This window comes from Ovis aries, chromosome 19, assembly GCF_016772045.2.
Source record: "Ovis aries strain OAR_USU_Benz2616 breed Rambouillet chromosome 19, ARS-UI_Ramb_v3.0, whole genome shotgun sequence".
Taxonomy (NCBI): Eukaryota; Metazoa; Chordata; class Mammalia; order Artiodactyla; family Bovidae; genus Ovis; species Ovis aries.
Window position 1 is genome coordinate 26691352 of NC_056072.1, and position 15317 is coordinate 26706668.

The following is a 15317-nucleotide window of genomic DNA, read 5'->3' on the forward strand; positions in this document are numbered from 1 at the left end:
GCAATCTTGATTCTAGTTTGTGCATCCAGCTTGGTATTTCACATGATGTACTTTGCATATAAGTTAAATAAGAAGAGTGACAACCTACAGCCTTAACGTACTCCTTTCCCTATTTGGAACCAGTCTGTTGTTCCATGTTTATTTCTAGCTGTTGCTTCTCGACCTGCATACCGATTTCTCAGGAAGCAAGTCAGGTGGTCTGGTATTCCCAACACTTTAAGAATTTTCCACAGTTTGCTGTGATCCACACAGACAAAGGCTTTGATGTAATCAATAAAGGAGAAGCAAATGCTTTTCTGGAATTCTCTTGCTTCTTCTATGACCCAGTGGATGTTGGCAATTTGATCTCTGGTTCCTCTGCCTTTTCTAAATCCAGCTTGAACATCTGGAAGTTCATGGTTCACGTACTGTTCAAGCCTGGCTTGGAGAATTTTGAGCATTACTTTTCTAGCCTGCGAGATGAGTGTAATTGTATGGTAGTTTGAACATTCTTTGGCTTTGCCTTTACTTGGGATTGGAAAGAAAACTGACCTTTTCCAGTCCTGTGGCCACTGCTGAGTTTTCCAAATTTGCTGGCATGTTGAGTGCAGCACTTTAACAGCATCATCCTTTACAACTTGAAATAGCTAAGCTGGAATTCCATCACCTCCACTAGCTTTCTTCCTAATGATGCTTCCTAAGGCCCACTTGATTTCCCATTCCACATTGTCTGGCTCTAGGTGAGTGATCACACCGTCGTGGTTACCTGAGTCATGAAGATCTTTTTTGTACAGTTCTTCTGAGTATTCTTCTGACCTCTCTTTAATATTTTCTGCTTCTGTTAGGTCCATACCATTTCTGTCCTTCATTCTGCCCATCTTTGCATGAAATGATCCCTTGGTATCTCTACTTTTCTTGAAGAGATCTCTAGTCTTTCCTATTCTATTGTTTTCCTTTATTTCTTTTCATTGATCACGGAGGAAGGCTTTCTTATCTCTCCTTGCTATTATTTGAAACTCGGCATTCAAATGGTATATCTTTCCTTTTCTCCTTTGCCTTTTGCTCCTCTTCTTTTTTCAGCTATTTGTAAGACTTCCTCAGACAACCCTTTTGCTTTTTTGCATTTCTTTTTATTGGGGATGGTCTTGATCTCTTCCTCCTGTACAATGTCAGGAACCTCTGTCCATAGATCTTCAGGCACTGTGTCTATCAGATCTAATCCATCGAATCTATTTGTCACTTCCACTTCAGTTTGCATGGGCTGCTATAAATAAGAAGTGAGTGGCTTAAACAACATTTATTCTCATTTTTATGGAAACCCAGGATCAAGGGCAATCACAATAGGTTTTGTTCTGAGGCCTCTTGGCTTATAGGTTGCCACCAATTCAGCCTATGCTTATAATATCTCTTTATGTCCTTGTGTAGAGAGGGAAAGAGAAAGAGAAAGGGAGAAGGAACTAGGGAGGGAGCCAGAGAGGGAAGGAGGGAGAGTCAGGAGTTATCTCATATATTAGAAATAAAAGTATATATTCTTAATATGCCACATTAAAAATATGAAGATTTATAATAGGGATGTAATGACATACTGCGGGAAATGATAAAAGTGATGTTGAAAAGTGAATATATTTTTTGATAATTTGTCTCTTATGATAAAAATTGACCTTTGTCATGTCCATTACTATTTTTTCAATTCATTCTTTTAATTATTAAACCAATAGACCATTGCCTATTTTTTATAATAATTTTAAAACCACCACTTCAACATTAATTTTGCTCACTGGCACACTATACTACTAATTATTTCATTCAATGCATAATATTTTACCACTGTTATAGAAAGACCAAATTGAATTACAGATATGTAATTGCTATCCTGTATTGATATGTAAATGCTATCCTGTATTGCTCATTTATCATATATTTCATTATTCTACTAATTATAGCACCAGCACTGATCATATTCAGGGTAAAGGTGAGGGTTACTAAGGCATTACTATTAGTTTCTAGGAACTTTGAATTTAAGTGATTCACTCTTTTCCCTAAAGCAATCTCATTGTTTCTCCATCAGACTCAAATTACATCTTATGGTTTTATTCAGTGACTAATTAATGCCCTTTTCCAGAACAAATCTCTGACAGGGTTGAGAATAAAAGCCTAATTTACAATACAAAAACAATGGACCATGTGGTCATGGTCAGTGACTTTTACTCAAAAGTCAATGCCATCTAATTACAATGCTTGGAAAGTTGCACAAGGGATCAATGCCAACTTATTCTGTTCAAGTTCTCCCCATTAACAATTCAAATGTCCAAGAGTAGGACTGTCATCCTCCTAAGAAAGAACTCAGAAGGCAACAAACAACAGGAAAGCAATAATGACCCTAGGGCTTACCACAGCGTTGGGCACAAAATAATTGTTCAATAAATGCTAGCAAATAACACTAAGAGCGCTATACTACCAGATTTAGTAATGTTCTTGGTTAAAGTTCAGAGAATAAACAACATAAAAAATTAAAAGGGCTCCAGCATATAAAGTATTTGATATGTAAATTTCTATGACTGTCACAAAAACATCCTTAGCTTATTTCCTGGAAAACAGTAGGGGTCTCATTCATTTCCTGAATGAGGGTATGAATCAGTGCTCTTCAGAACAAACTGTGTATGTGAGCAAAGGAGGAGGCCCGAGAAATTCCTGCAAGAGTTGCCCTTTCATAGTCCTTTATAATGGCCGTGCTAGCAACTCTAACTTGGGTAAGCTAAACCCCAATAACTGTCACAGGGATCAAACAAAATCTGCACCTTGCCAGTTTTGCATGTCTGACAGAATCAGGGCAGCTCCTTAAGAGTCAAAACATAATAATCATTAAATAAAAATATGGAAAAATGCCAAAATAGGACTTGCTTTTACTCTGTTTTTCCCTACAGGATATATTAAGCCAAAATTGCTGGCAGGGGAATGTGGTATTTTTTATGATAAGTCCTGAGATTCTTTATTAAATGCCCATAGCACAATAAATATCATTCTTAGTTTGAAAAATATTTAAACTCCATAGATTATTATTAGTCTCTCTTATATTGTAATTAGAGGGAAAATACATTTTTTAAAAATTACATCTCTATAAGATTATTTTCTTGTCATCCCTGCACTAGATTTGCTCTGACTAAAGTTTCATCTTTCTGTATATATAACTTTTTTTGTGTGTGTGGGGGTGGGGGCACACCTCATGGCATACAGGATCTTAGGTCCCCAATCAGGGATCAAACCCATACCCTCTGCAGCGGAAGCACAGTCTTAACCACAGGACCACCAGGGAAATCTCAATAACCATTTTAACTTTCTGTTTTCCAAGCATCCTTAAAAGTGTACTTCTGCAATATCCTGGAGGAAATGCTATTCTAATTGCATTTTTAAATTATTACACGTGTGTGTGCTGAGTAGGACTTTCAGTTAATGTCTCTGCCTATTAGGTAATTTTACCTTGAAGTTTGAAATAATTTGTTATTAAACATTGTTTAAATAATCCCAAGACAACAATGTAGCCATTAATATGTCTAGCGATGATTATTTATTCATGCATAATGTCTCTCATTTATGAGTTAATGTTACAATAAACCAGTCACTAACTCAATGTTAAATCCGAGATCTAATTCTGCTGCTGTTGACCACCTTTAAAAGCAATTTTGAATTTTTAAATTCAGCATTATGTGGCTAAAACCAAATTGAGATTATATACAGAATTATGTTAACTCTAATGGGAATTATAGGCTTTTGGTCTTGATATATGTTATTAAGCTGCAAGTATGAAACTTCACAGGTACCAAAACCTATAATTTTATACTCTTTAGCCACAGAGCCATCCCTTCCCCCTATTTTAAAAAAATATAATGTGGTAGGGGAGGGATGGAATGGGAGATTGGGGTTAGCAGATGCAAGCTATTATATATAGAACTGATAAACAAGGTCCTACTGTGTAGCAAAAGAAACTATATTTGATATCCTGTGATAAGAAACACTGTAAAAGAATATGAAAAAATAATGTGTATATATGTATATGTATAACTGAATCACTTGGCTGAATAGCAGAAATTAACATAACACTGTAAATCAATTATTTCAATTCAGTTCAGTTCAGTTGCTCAGTCATGTTTGACTCTTTGCAACCCCATGGACAGCACCCCAGGCATCCCTGTCCATCACCAATTCAGAGTGTACTCAAACTCAGGTCCATTGAGTCAGTGACGCCACCCAACCATCTCATCCTCTGTCATCCCCTTCTCCTCCCACCTTCAATCTCTCCCTGTTGTTCCATGTCCTGTTCTAACTGTTCCTTCTTGACCTGCATACAGATTTCTCAGGAGGCAGATCAGGTGGTCTGGTATTTCCATCTCTTGAAGAATTTTCAGTTTGTTGTGATCCACACAGTTAAAGGATTTGGCTTTCATGCCTTCTGTTCCAGAATACAGTTGAATTAATAAGAAATCACAATGATTTAATGTATCCATGCGATACTAGTTTATATCAATTTAATTGATCATTCAAACATCTCATCACTGTAATCTATGACACTTTTGAAATCTTTTTGAAAATCAAATATTATGTGTGTATATATATATATATTAGATATATAGTAGATACATATATATATTTTTTCCCTATTCCTTAGCAGCCTATAGCTTTTAAAAGTAATGTGACATTTGGCCTAGGAAGAAGTAAAGGCAGGGACTGTTTTATTTTGTGATCAGTTTCTTTGTCAGGAATTTCTTTATTCCCTTCTGCTTCCCTCCTCACCACTCCCCTCCATCTCTCTCTCTCTCTCTCTCTCTCTCTCTCTCTCTCTCTCTCTCTCTCGCTCTCTCTCTGTCTGTCTGCCCCCTTCTCCCTTACTCTGGAAGAGGCACTGAAATTAGAGGGATTGTGCATATAACTATATGCTACAGCCACCTTAAATTTTTTCAAGAGTTTCTCTCTATGTACCTGTGCAGTAAGACACACCAGCCCCAAACCTTTCTCACTTCTGTACATATAGTATTTTATATATCTTGGAACTTGATTAGTTCCAATTTTAAGATTTTGAATGTTTTCCATGGCAGCTCTTATTACTTACATTCATCTTTTTCCTAAGGAAACTCAACTTCTACAAATTCTTTTTCCTTCTGTTTCAAATTAGCACAGACCAAAGCTTTCTTAACACAGTATCTTAAATTCAGGTCAGTGATTCTAAAACTAAAACTATCTGAGATAAATCTGGCATAAAATATATTTTACTTTGTTTAACAGTTTTGCTAAAATGTCTTTTCCATTGCATTCAACCTTTGTCAAAAATAAAAAAATGACTATATGTGCATGAATTTATTTCTGATATCTCTATTCTTTTCCATTAATTTGTGCATCTATTCTTTTAACACCACCATGCAATTATTGAGAGAGTTAACTCTCAGGTAGGTTGACAAGAAGTACAGGGTCCCCAAGGGAGAGGAGGAGGAGAAGGAAGGGATCTGGGACTCTCAAGAAGGAGAAAAGGAGAAACATTTTTTTTCTCTCCATTCCTGCATTTAAGTCACATAAAACTTTTTTTTCCTTTAAGCCAAGAGGAAATGATTATACAACAAAACAACTCATCTTGCTCAAGGGTATGTTTTTCCTTAAACTTTGTACCAGTGATTATATAACAACAAATGTATCTTGCTCAGGACAGAGGATATGTTTCTCCTTCTTGAGAACCTTCTGACTAATCCTGTCATCTTACAGTGTATGCTGTGGGAGATCTGGTAAGATCTTTCTATTGCTAGTTCTAATCCTATTATCTTAAAATGTGTATTGTGAGAGTGGGTCTAGTAAGACCTTTACAACCTTGAGACATTCTTTTGATTTCTTGTTAATAAGCAGTTGAAGAATATATAGCTGCCTTGCTAAGACTAGTGGCGGAGCGCTCTCCGCCCTCTTCTGATGTCTATGTCAGAAGCGTTCTCTGTCCTTCACTGTTATGAACTTCTGCCACAGTAAGCAAGTTCTGAGAGACTGAAGCATGGCCCGTGGTTCTGAAGTTAATTCTTCCTTTTCAGAAATCACGAATCCGGCATCGTTCACAGTAAGCTATCAGTATGATTACTGCAGTTCTATAAATTATGAAAATTGGCTATTACAACATACATCATGGCTGAATGCCCACAAACTTCCATCACAGTTAAAATAGTTCTTTGCATTTCTGGAAAAATAAGCCAGGCTTGGTTTCGCATAACTTTTGAAATCATTTTGGCTATTCCAGTCTTTTTGTTTTTCCATAGAATTGACTTGGAAATATCTACCAACAGCAAAAAAAAAAAGAAAAAAAAGTCTGTTAGGATTTTGATTGAGGTTGTATTGAATCTATAGATCAAATTAGGCAAAACTGACATCTTAATGCTGAGTCCTCCAATTCATGAACATGGTCGAACCCTGCATTTATCTAACTCTTTTTAAAAAATATTTAATAAATGTTTGTGGCTTTAATACAGACTACATATTCTATTAGATGTATATTTATTTCATTTTCTGGTGCTTTAAGAAATATATTGACTTTCAAATTTCCTATTCTTGTAGCTCATTGCTATTATACAGAAGCATACATTTTTGTTACCCAAAAGATCATAAAACTTACTCACTGAGATTTTTTTTAAAGATCTTTTTTGTTATGTTTGACATAGATAATCATGTCAACTGCAAAGAGAAATGATTTTGTTTATCCTTTCTCAAACTGTATGTCTGTTTTTTCTTTATTTTATAATGGCTAAAACTTTATTTGAAGTGATTTTAAATAGGAATGATGAGACAAGATGTTGTTGAGTTTTGTCTGATCTTAAAGGGAAAAGAATTCAGTCTTTCATCACTGAGTATGAGATTACCTTAGGTTTTCTGGTGCGAGAAGTTTCAACTGAATATTTGATGGCGTTATCTTCTATTCATTGTGAGCTGAAATTTTCATTTTGTTGAATTTATTATAAAAAATTACATGGATTGATTTTCTAATGTTAAGCCAGGTTTATAGGCCCTAGATGAATTTCCCTGGGGCAAGATGTAGTATGATTTTAATATACTGATAGATTCTATTTTCAAATATTTGGTAGACAATTTCTGCAGCTACATTCATGTGAGATATTGATATGTAGGCTTTCTTTTCTAGCAATATATTAGTCATATAACTGGTAGTGATTTTGGTATTACCTAAATGCTAGTGTCATGAGATAAAATAGGGAAATTTTTCTTTTCTCTTCCGTTTTTGAAATAGTGTAGAGCTGATATTATGTATTCCTGAACTATTTGGTAGAATTCAGCATTAAAAACATCTGGGCCTATTTTCCCTTTTTTCAGATTTATAATTAAGAATCCAATTTCATTTATAGCTATCAGTTAAGTTCAGTCGCTCAGTTGTGTCCAACTCTTTGCGACCCCATGGACTGTAGCACGCCAGGCCTCTCTGTCCATCACCAACTCCCGGAGTTTACTCAAATTCATGTTCATTGAGTCGGTGATGCCATTCAACCATCTGGTCCTCTGTCCCCTACTTCTCCTCCTGCCTTCAATCTTTCCTAGCATCAGGGTCTTTTCAAATGAATCAGTTCTTCATATCAAGTTGCCAAAGTATTGGAGTTTCAGCTTCAGCATCAGTCCTTCCAATTAATATTCAGGACTGATTTCCTTCAAGATGGATTGGTTGGATCTCCTTAAAGTCCAAGGGATTCTCAAGAGTCTTCTCCAACAATACAATTCAAAAGCACCAATTCCTTGCTGCTCAGCTTTCTTTATAGTCCAACTCTTACATCCATATGGAGAAGTCAATGGCAACCCACTACAGTACTCTTGCCTGGAAAATCCCATGGAGGAGCCTGGTAGGCTGTAGTCCATGGGGTCGCTAGGAGTCAGAACGACTGAGCGACTTCACTTTCACTTTTCACTTTCATGCATTGGAGAAGGAAATGGCAATCCACTCCAATGTTCTTGCCTGGAGAATCCCAGGGACAGAAGAGCCTGGTGGGCTGCTGTCTATGGGGTTGCACAGAGTCGGACACAACTGAAGCGATTTAGCAGCAGCAGCAGCACATCCATATATTACTACTGGAAAACTCATAGCTTTGACTAGATGGACCTTTATTGGCAAAGTAATGTCTCTGCTTTTTAAAACGCTGTCTAAGTGGGTCAGAACTTTTCTTCCAAGGAGCAAACATCTCTTAATTTCATGGCTGAAGTCAACAACTGCAGTGATTTTGAAGCCCCCTTTTCTAGTCCTGTGGCCACTGCTGAATTTTCCAAATTTGCTGGCATATTGAGTGCAGTGTTTTCACAGCATCATCTTTTAGGATTTGAAATAGCTCAATTGGAATTCCATCACCTCCAGTAGCTTTGTTCATAGTGTTTCTTCCTAAGGCCCACTCATTCCAGAATGTCTGTCTCTAGGTGAGTGATCACACCATCTTGGTTATCTGGATCATGATGATCTTTTTTGTATCTTCTGTTTTTTCTTGCCTCCTCTTCTTAATATCTTCTGCTTCTGTTAGGTCCATACCATTTCTGTCCTTTATTGTGCCCATCTTTGCATGAAAAGTTCTCTTGGTATCTTTAATTTTCTTGTAGAGATCTCTAGTCTTTCCCATTCTATTTTTTTCCTCTATTGCTTAGCACTGATCACTAAGGAAGGCTTCTTTTTTTTATCTCTCTTTTCTATTCTTCAGAACTCTGCATTCAAATGGATATATCTTTCCTTTTCTCCTTTGTTTTTCGCTTCTCTTCTTTTCTCAGCTATTTGTTAGGCTTCCTCAGACAACCCTTTTGTTTTTTGCATTTCTTTTTTCTTGGGGATGGTCTTGATCCCTGCCTCCTGTACAATGTCATGGACCTCGAGTTATTTCTCCACTGTTCTCCAGTAGCATAATGAGCACCTACCAACCTGGGGAGTTCATCTTTCAGTGTCCTTTCTTTTCGCCTTTTCATACAGTTCATGGGGTTCTCAAGCCAAGGATACTGAAGTGGTTTGCCATTCTGTTCTCCAGTGGGGCATGTTTTGTCAGAACTCTCCACCATGACACGTCCCTCTTGGGTGGCCTTACATGGCATGGCTTATAGTTTCATTGAGTTAGACAAGGCTGTGGTCCATGTGATCACATGGTATAAGACCATTTATATAGCCTTTTCTCCTAGATTGTGTTTTAAAAGTGTTTCTTTTTTTTTTCTCCAAAGAATGTGTTCATTTCATCCATATTTTCACACTTATGGACATGGAGTTGTTCAGTATTCTTTTATTATCCTTTCCATTTTTGCGAGGTTATGGTGATGCATCAGTTGTCTTTCATGACATCAGTAATTTGTGTTACCCTGTTTCATCTTGATCATTCTGATTAGATGTTCATCAATTATGCTCACACTCATGAAGACCTCGTTTTGGTTTCATTAAATTTCTTGATCATTTTCCTATCTTCTGATGGCTTTGACTTTAGTATTCTTTCCTTTTCTAATTTCTTACAAGTGAAACATAGATAAGTGGTTTGAGATTTTTATTATTTTCCAAGTTAAGCTTTCAATGATACAAATGTCCCTCTAGGCACTGCTTTAGTTATATCCCACACATTTTGATTTGTTGTTTTTAAATTTCTGTTTCATCTCAAAATATTTTAAAATTTCTCTTTAGACTTTCTCAGTTGGTAAAGAATCCTCCTGCAATGCTGGAGACCCTGGTTCTGTTCCTGTGTCAGGAAGATCCCTTGGAAAAGGGATAGGCTACCCACTCCAGTGTTCTTGGGCTTCCGTTGTTGCTCAATGGAAAGAATCTGCCTGCAATGCAGGAGACCTGGGTTCGACACTTCCTGGAGAAGGGCAAAGCTACCCACTTCAGTATTCTGGCCCGGAGAATTCCAAGGACTGTATAGCCCATGGGGTTGCAAAAAGTCAGACACAACTGAGCGACTTTCATTTTCACTTAGACCTTCTCTTTGAAGTGTGTTAAATTTCCACATAGCTGTGAATTTTTCTGATATCTTTTTCTTACTCATTTCTAACTGAGTTCCAATTAGACTGGTCTAAGAACATTTTTGTTATGGTTTCTATTCCTTAAAGTTGGCTGTGATTTTTTTTTTTTTTTGGTCCAGTTTATGGTCTATGTTGGTGAATTTTTCTATTTAATCATCTATTTAAGAGAACAATATATTCTGTTTCATCTCCCAGGTCTACCTCACAATGAAGTCTGAGGGCTGTTTCCAATCTTTTGTGTGTGAGCCTGGACAGGACTATGAAAAAAAATCTTGAAAGCAAAAAAAGATACAAATTCAGCCAATATCTATAGCCCACAAGTGTCTCCCACTGTCCTTTCACAAGAATTTCCCATACTTTGCCTTCATTAATTTCTCATCTTCTCTTGCTGAAATCTTCTAACAGTTTGGTTGTGTCTGCTTAGATGAACAAGTGCTCAATTTCCTTTCTATACTCGCTTCTCTCTCCTTAGACTTTCCCTTAGTTAGGTATTCAGCCAGTCGGTTCAAAAAAATCATAAACTTAATATACTTTGTTTTTAATTTTAAGAGTGAGAATGATGTTCCTTCCAATTCCCTACATATTAGGACAGAAATTTATTTACTGTTACTGTCTAAAATGGGCACTTTTCATTTTACTTTAAAAGGAAGTTTACTGCCCATCATATAAGATAATTAGCTACTGAATATCTTCTATAAAATAAAATCTATATTATTTCTAATGATTATGAACCCTTGAAACATAACCAACTTGTGTACACTGAAAACTTTATATTTATTTATAGCTCCTATAAAATAAGACACAATTATAATCATGAGAAGCAATAAGAATACACTAAAAAAACTGCCTACCTCATTTATAATTAAAGCTGATCTATGATTTGCTATACTTCACTTAAATGCATCACCAAAATTCTATAAACCTCATGAAAGAAATTATAAAATTAATGAAAACATCCTGAAATGAAATGTAGCTGTATACTCATGAAGAAATAAAACTATGGATGCTGCATCTAATAGAAAACAGAACAAAGAATTGTCTGCTTTCATTTATCATTTTTCAACTAGGGGTAGAAAGCCTCATTGAGGATCTCACATCACAGTTTAATAACAGTAACCCTTGATATTGGGCTTCATAGTTCATAAATTTAACTATAAAGACATTATAATCTGGAGATAAGAGAACAGATTTTGAAATCAGACAGATTTGATCCTAATCTGAAATTCAACCCCATCAGTTAACCATAGGTTATTTCAGGAATAACGAAAGAGACTTTTCAATAAAAGACTATGTTAAAATATTTCAAGATTATTTACAAAAAGCATGGAAATTAGTGGCCTAATGAGTTTTACCTGTCAATGGATACCCAGAAAACCATCCACTTTGATCATGTGCTTGTAGTTATATTGGTGAAATTTTGAAGTCATTTAGCAAATTCTTTGGCATGACATCCTTGTGTAGTGAACAGAATGCACTGACTTTTTTTAGTTAACAACAATTGGGATCTAATTCCAATCATGCCTTTATTCAGAGAGCAAACTTTTGTAAATCACTGAATTGATATGATCTACAGTATTTTCACCTAAAAATGAGAATTAAAAATATCTTTCTCTTAGGACTGTAATAACCAATGCATGGAAAATACCTAAACCTCTGTTACTTCAATCATCATCATCACCACTACCATCACTATCTTCACTTTTAATAGCACAGAGCTTGAGAAAACCAAGTTCAAGAGTCAGTGTCAAATCTAGCTGCAAATTCTTGTCACAGCCAAGATAAGAAGCCTTAACCACCTTGCAACATATTTCTGTGTTTATACTTAACAGTTGTGCTTGCCAGGTGGTGCTACTGGTGGAGAACCCACTGGCCAATGCAGCACATAAGAGATGCAGGTTCGATCCCTGATCCCCTGGAAGAGGGCTTGGCAACCCACTCCAGTATTCCTGCCTGGAGAATCCTATAGACAGAGGAGCCTGGTGGGCTACAGTCCATAGGGTAGCAAAGAGTTGGACATGACTGAACTAACTCAGCACCCACCACCACCATACCTAACAAGATGAAGAATGCATGAAATAAAAGCTTTACAATTGTGATAAAAACAATAGTGCCCTGAGGTTTCCAAAAAAAAAAAAAAAAAAAAAAACCACTTCTAAACTCAATTTAATTTCAATTTAACTTTTTAAAATAATTAGGTGACCAGAAATAAGTTAGATTTCTGGTATATGAATGTTGCTATTATCAAATATCAAATTAATGACATAGCAGACTGGATGTCATATGATATTCCATATTTAGAGATGTTGTTAGATCTTTATACTATTTTAAAACTTTGTTGTTTTTAATGATTCATTATCTAATGCTATCTTATTGATTTGCTTTATAGTGACCCTGTGAAAAGCTTGTGAACTTCTCTAAATTTTGTTGTTCAGTCACTAAGTTGTGTCCAACTCTTTGCGACCCCCATGGACTGCAGCACACCAGGCTTCCTTATCCTTTGCTGTCTCTCAGAGTTTTATAAAACTCATATCCACTGAGTTGGTGATGCTGTCTAACCATATCTATGAGAAGTTATAGTTTAAGAAAACATACTTTTATTAGTGTAAGCCAAACCCTCAATTCTGATTCTAATTCTAGTAACTACTTTAGCCAAGACACTGTTCATCCACATATTTTATTACATGACTTGGATTATAAGATTTCTTCCCATGCTATTTATTTAATAACCTTAGAGCAATAACAAAGTTGGGTGTTTTCAGGTAAACACACTTTTCGCAAAGATACATAAAAATAAATATTTCATGGAATACTTATGCAAATCATTATATTAAAAAGGATATCATTTGACCCTTGGTTGAACTACAAGTAGGAAATCAAGAAAACATCACAAAGAAAGAAGAACACAGGGTCATGTGAAACTCAGAATGATAAACCATAATATTGAATAATTATAAATAATTTTTCCAATAAAAGTATTCCTCATCTGCCATGTTGATAGTTTTATGTGTCATTCCTCCTAACGTTTCCTAACTAGTTAATTACAATCACTGATTGCTTCATCCAGATAACTGACAATGTATTCATCCCTTCACCCTCCATTAATCAATCCATCCTTTCATCTTTACTGATTATCTACTTACATAAGCCCCCATGTTAATGCTGAGGGTGACTCCAACATGACTAGTGTAGAACTGATTGCTTGCCAGCCAGTTTAGTAAAAGGATATACCTTACTGCTTAAGTGTAAAGACTTTGAGTCATAAAGATGCATATTCAAATCCCATCTCTGCTATTAGCTATGGGTTACATGCACTTTGCTTAATCTCCCCTTGCCAAAATTTACTTATTTGTAAAAGAGAGGTTATAATATCTATATTTGATGGTAGTAGGATGTTTAAATGAGATTATCATACAACCTACTTGTTGACCTCAGTAATGGTAACTATCATTATTATTCAACAGATTGGGGGAAAAAAAACACAAATAAGAACTAAGACTCATCAAATATTACTGATGGAAAGGAACATTCAGAAACATCAGCAGAGTACAACAAGTTAAAAGGAAAACAAAGAAAGACATTTACATTTTACGTAAATGTAGTGTCAAATGCTTGGGAAAAACTAAGGAAAGTCAGTATTTTGATCCATTGGTTCTTCCTGGAAAGAAATGTATGAAAGTATGACTGTGGCTCAGATCATGAACTCCTTATTGTCAAATTCAGACTTAAATGGAAGAAAGTAGGGAAAACCACTAGGACATTCAGGTATGACCTAAATCAAATCCCTTATGATTATATGATTATATTCAGCTTCCTGTATAGCTCAGTTGGTAAAGAATCCACCTGCAATGCAGGAGACCCCAGTTTGATTCCTGGGTCAGGGAGATCCACTGGAGAAGGGATAGGCTACCCACTCCAGGATTCTTGGCTTCCCTTGCGACTCAGTTGCTAAAGAATCTGCCTGCAATGAGGGAGACCTGGGTTCGATCCCTCGGTTGGGAACATCCCCTGGAGAAGGTAAAGGCTACCCACTCCAGTATTCTCGCCTGGAGGATTCCATGGACTATATAGTCCCTGGGGTCACACAAGGAGTCAACATGACTGAGTGACTTTCACTTTATACAGTGGAAGTGACAAATAGACTCAAGAGATTAGATCTGATAGAGTGCCAGAGGAACAATGGATGGAGGTTCATGACATTAATAGGAGGCAGTGATCAAGACCATTCCCAAGGAAAAGAAACACAAAAAGGCAAAATGGTTGTCTGGGGAGGCCTTACAAATAGCTGAGAAAAGAAGAGAAGCAAAAGGGAAAGGACAAAAGGAAAGATATACCCATTTGAATGCAAAGTTACAAAGAATAGCATGGAGAGATAAGAAAGCCTTCCTCAGTGATCAATGCAAAGAAATAGAGGAAAACAATAGAATGGGAAAGACTAGATATCTCTTCAAGAAAATTAGAGATACCAAGGAACATTTCATGTAAAGATGGGCGCAATAAAGTACAGAAATGGTATGGACCTAACAAGCAGAAGATACTAAGAAGAGGTGGCAAGAATACACAGAACAATTATCCAAAAAAGATCTTCATGATCAGATAACCACAATAGTGTGATCACTCACCTAGAGATAGACATCCTGGAAAGGGAAGTCAAGTGGGCCTTAGGAAGTATCACAATGAACAAAGTTACTGGAAGTTATGGATTTCCAGTTGAGCTATTTCAAATCCTGAAAGATGATGCTGTGAAAATACTGCACTCAATATGCCAGCAAATTTGGAAAACTCAGCAGTGGCCACAGGACTGGAAAAGGTCAGTTTTCATTCCAATCCCAAAGAAAGGCAATACCTAAGAATGTTCAAACTACCACACGATTGCACTCATCTCACATGCTAGCAAAGTAATGCTCAAAATTCTCCAAGTCAGGCTTCAACAGTACATGAACAAAAAACTTCCAGATGTTCATGCTGGCTTTAGAAAAGGCAGAGGAACCAGAAATTGATTGCCAGCATCCACTGGACCATCAAAAAAGCAAGAGAAACCAGAAAAACATCTACTTCTGCTTTACTGACGATGCCAAAACCTTTGACTGTGTGGATCACAACGAACTGCAGAAAATTCTTCAACAGATGGGAATACCAGACCACCTTACCTGCCTCCTGAGAAATCTTTATGCAGGTCAAGCAACAGTTAGAACCAGACATGGGACAACAGACTGGTTCCAAATCGAGAAAGGAGTATATCAAGGCTGTATATTATCATTGTGTTTATTCAGCTTATATACAGAATATATTATGTGAGATGCCAGGTTGCATGAAGCACAAGCTAGAACCAAGATTGCCAGGAA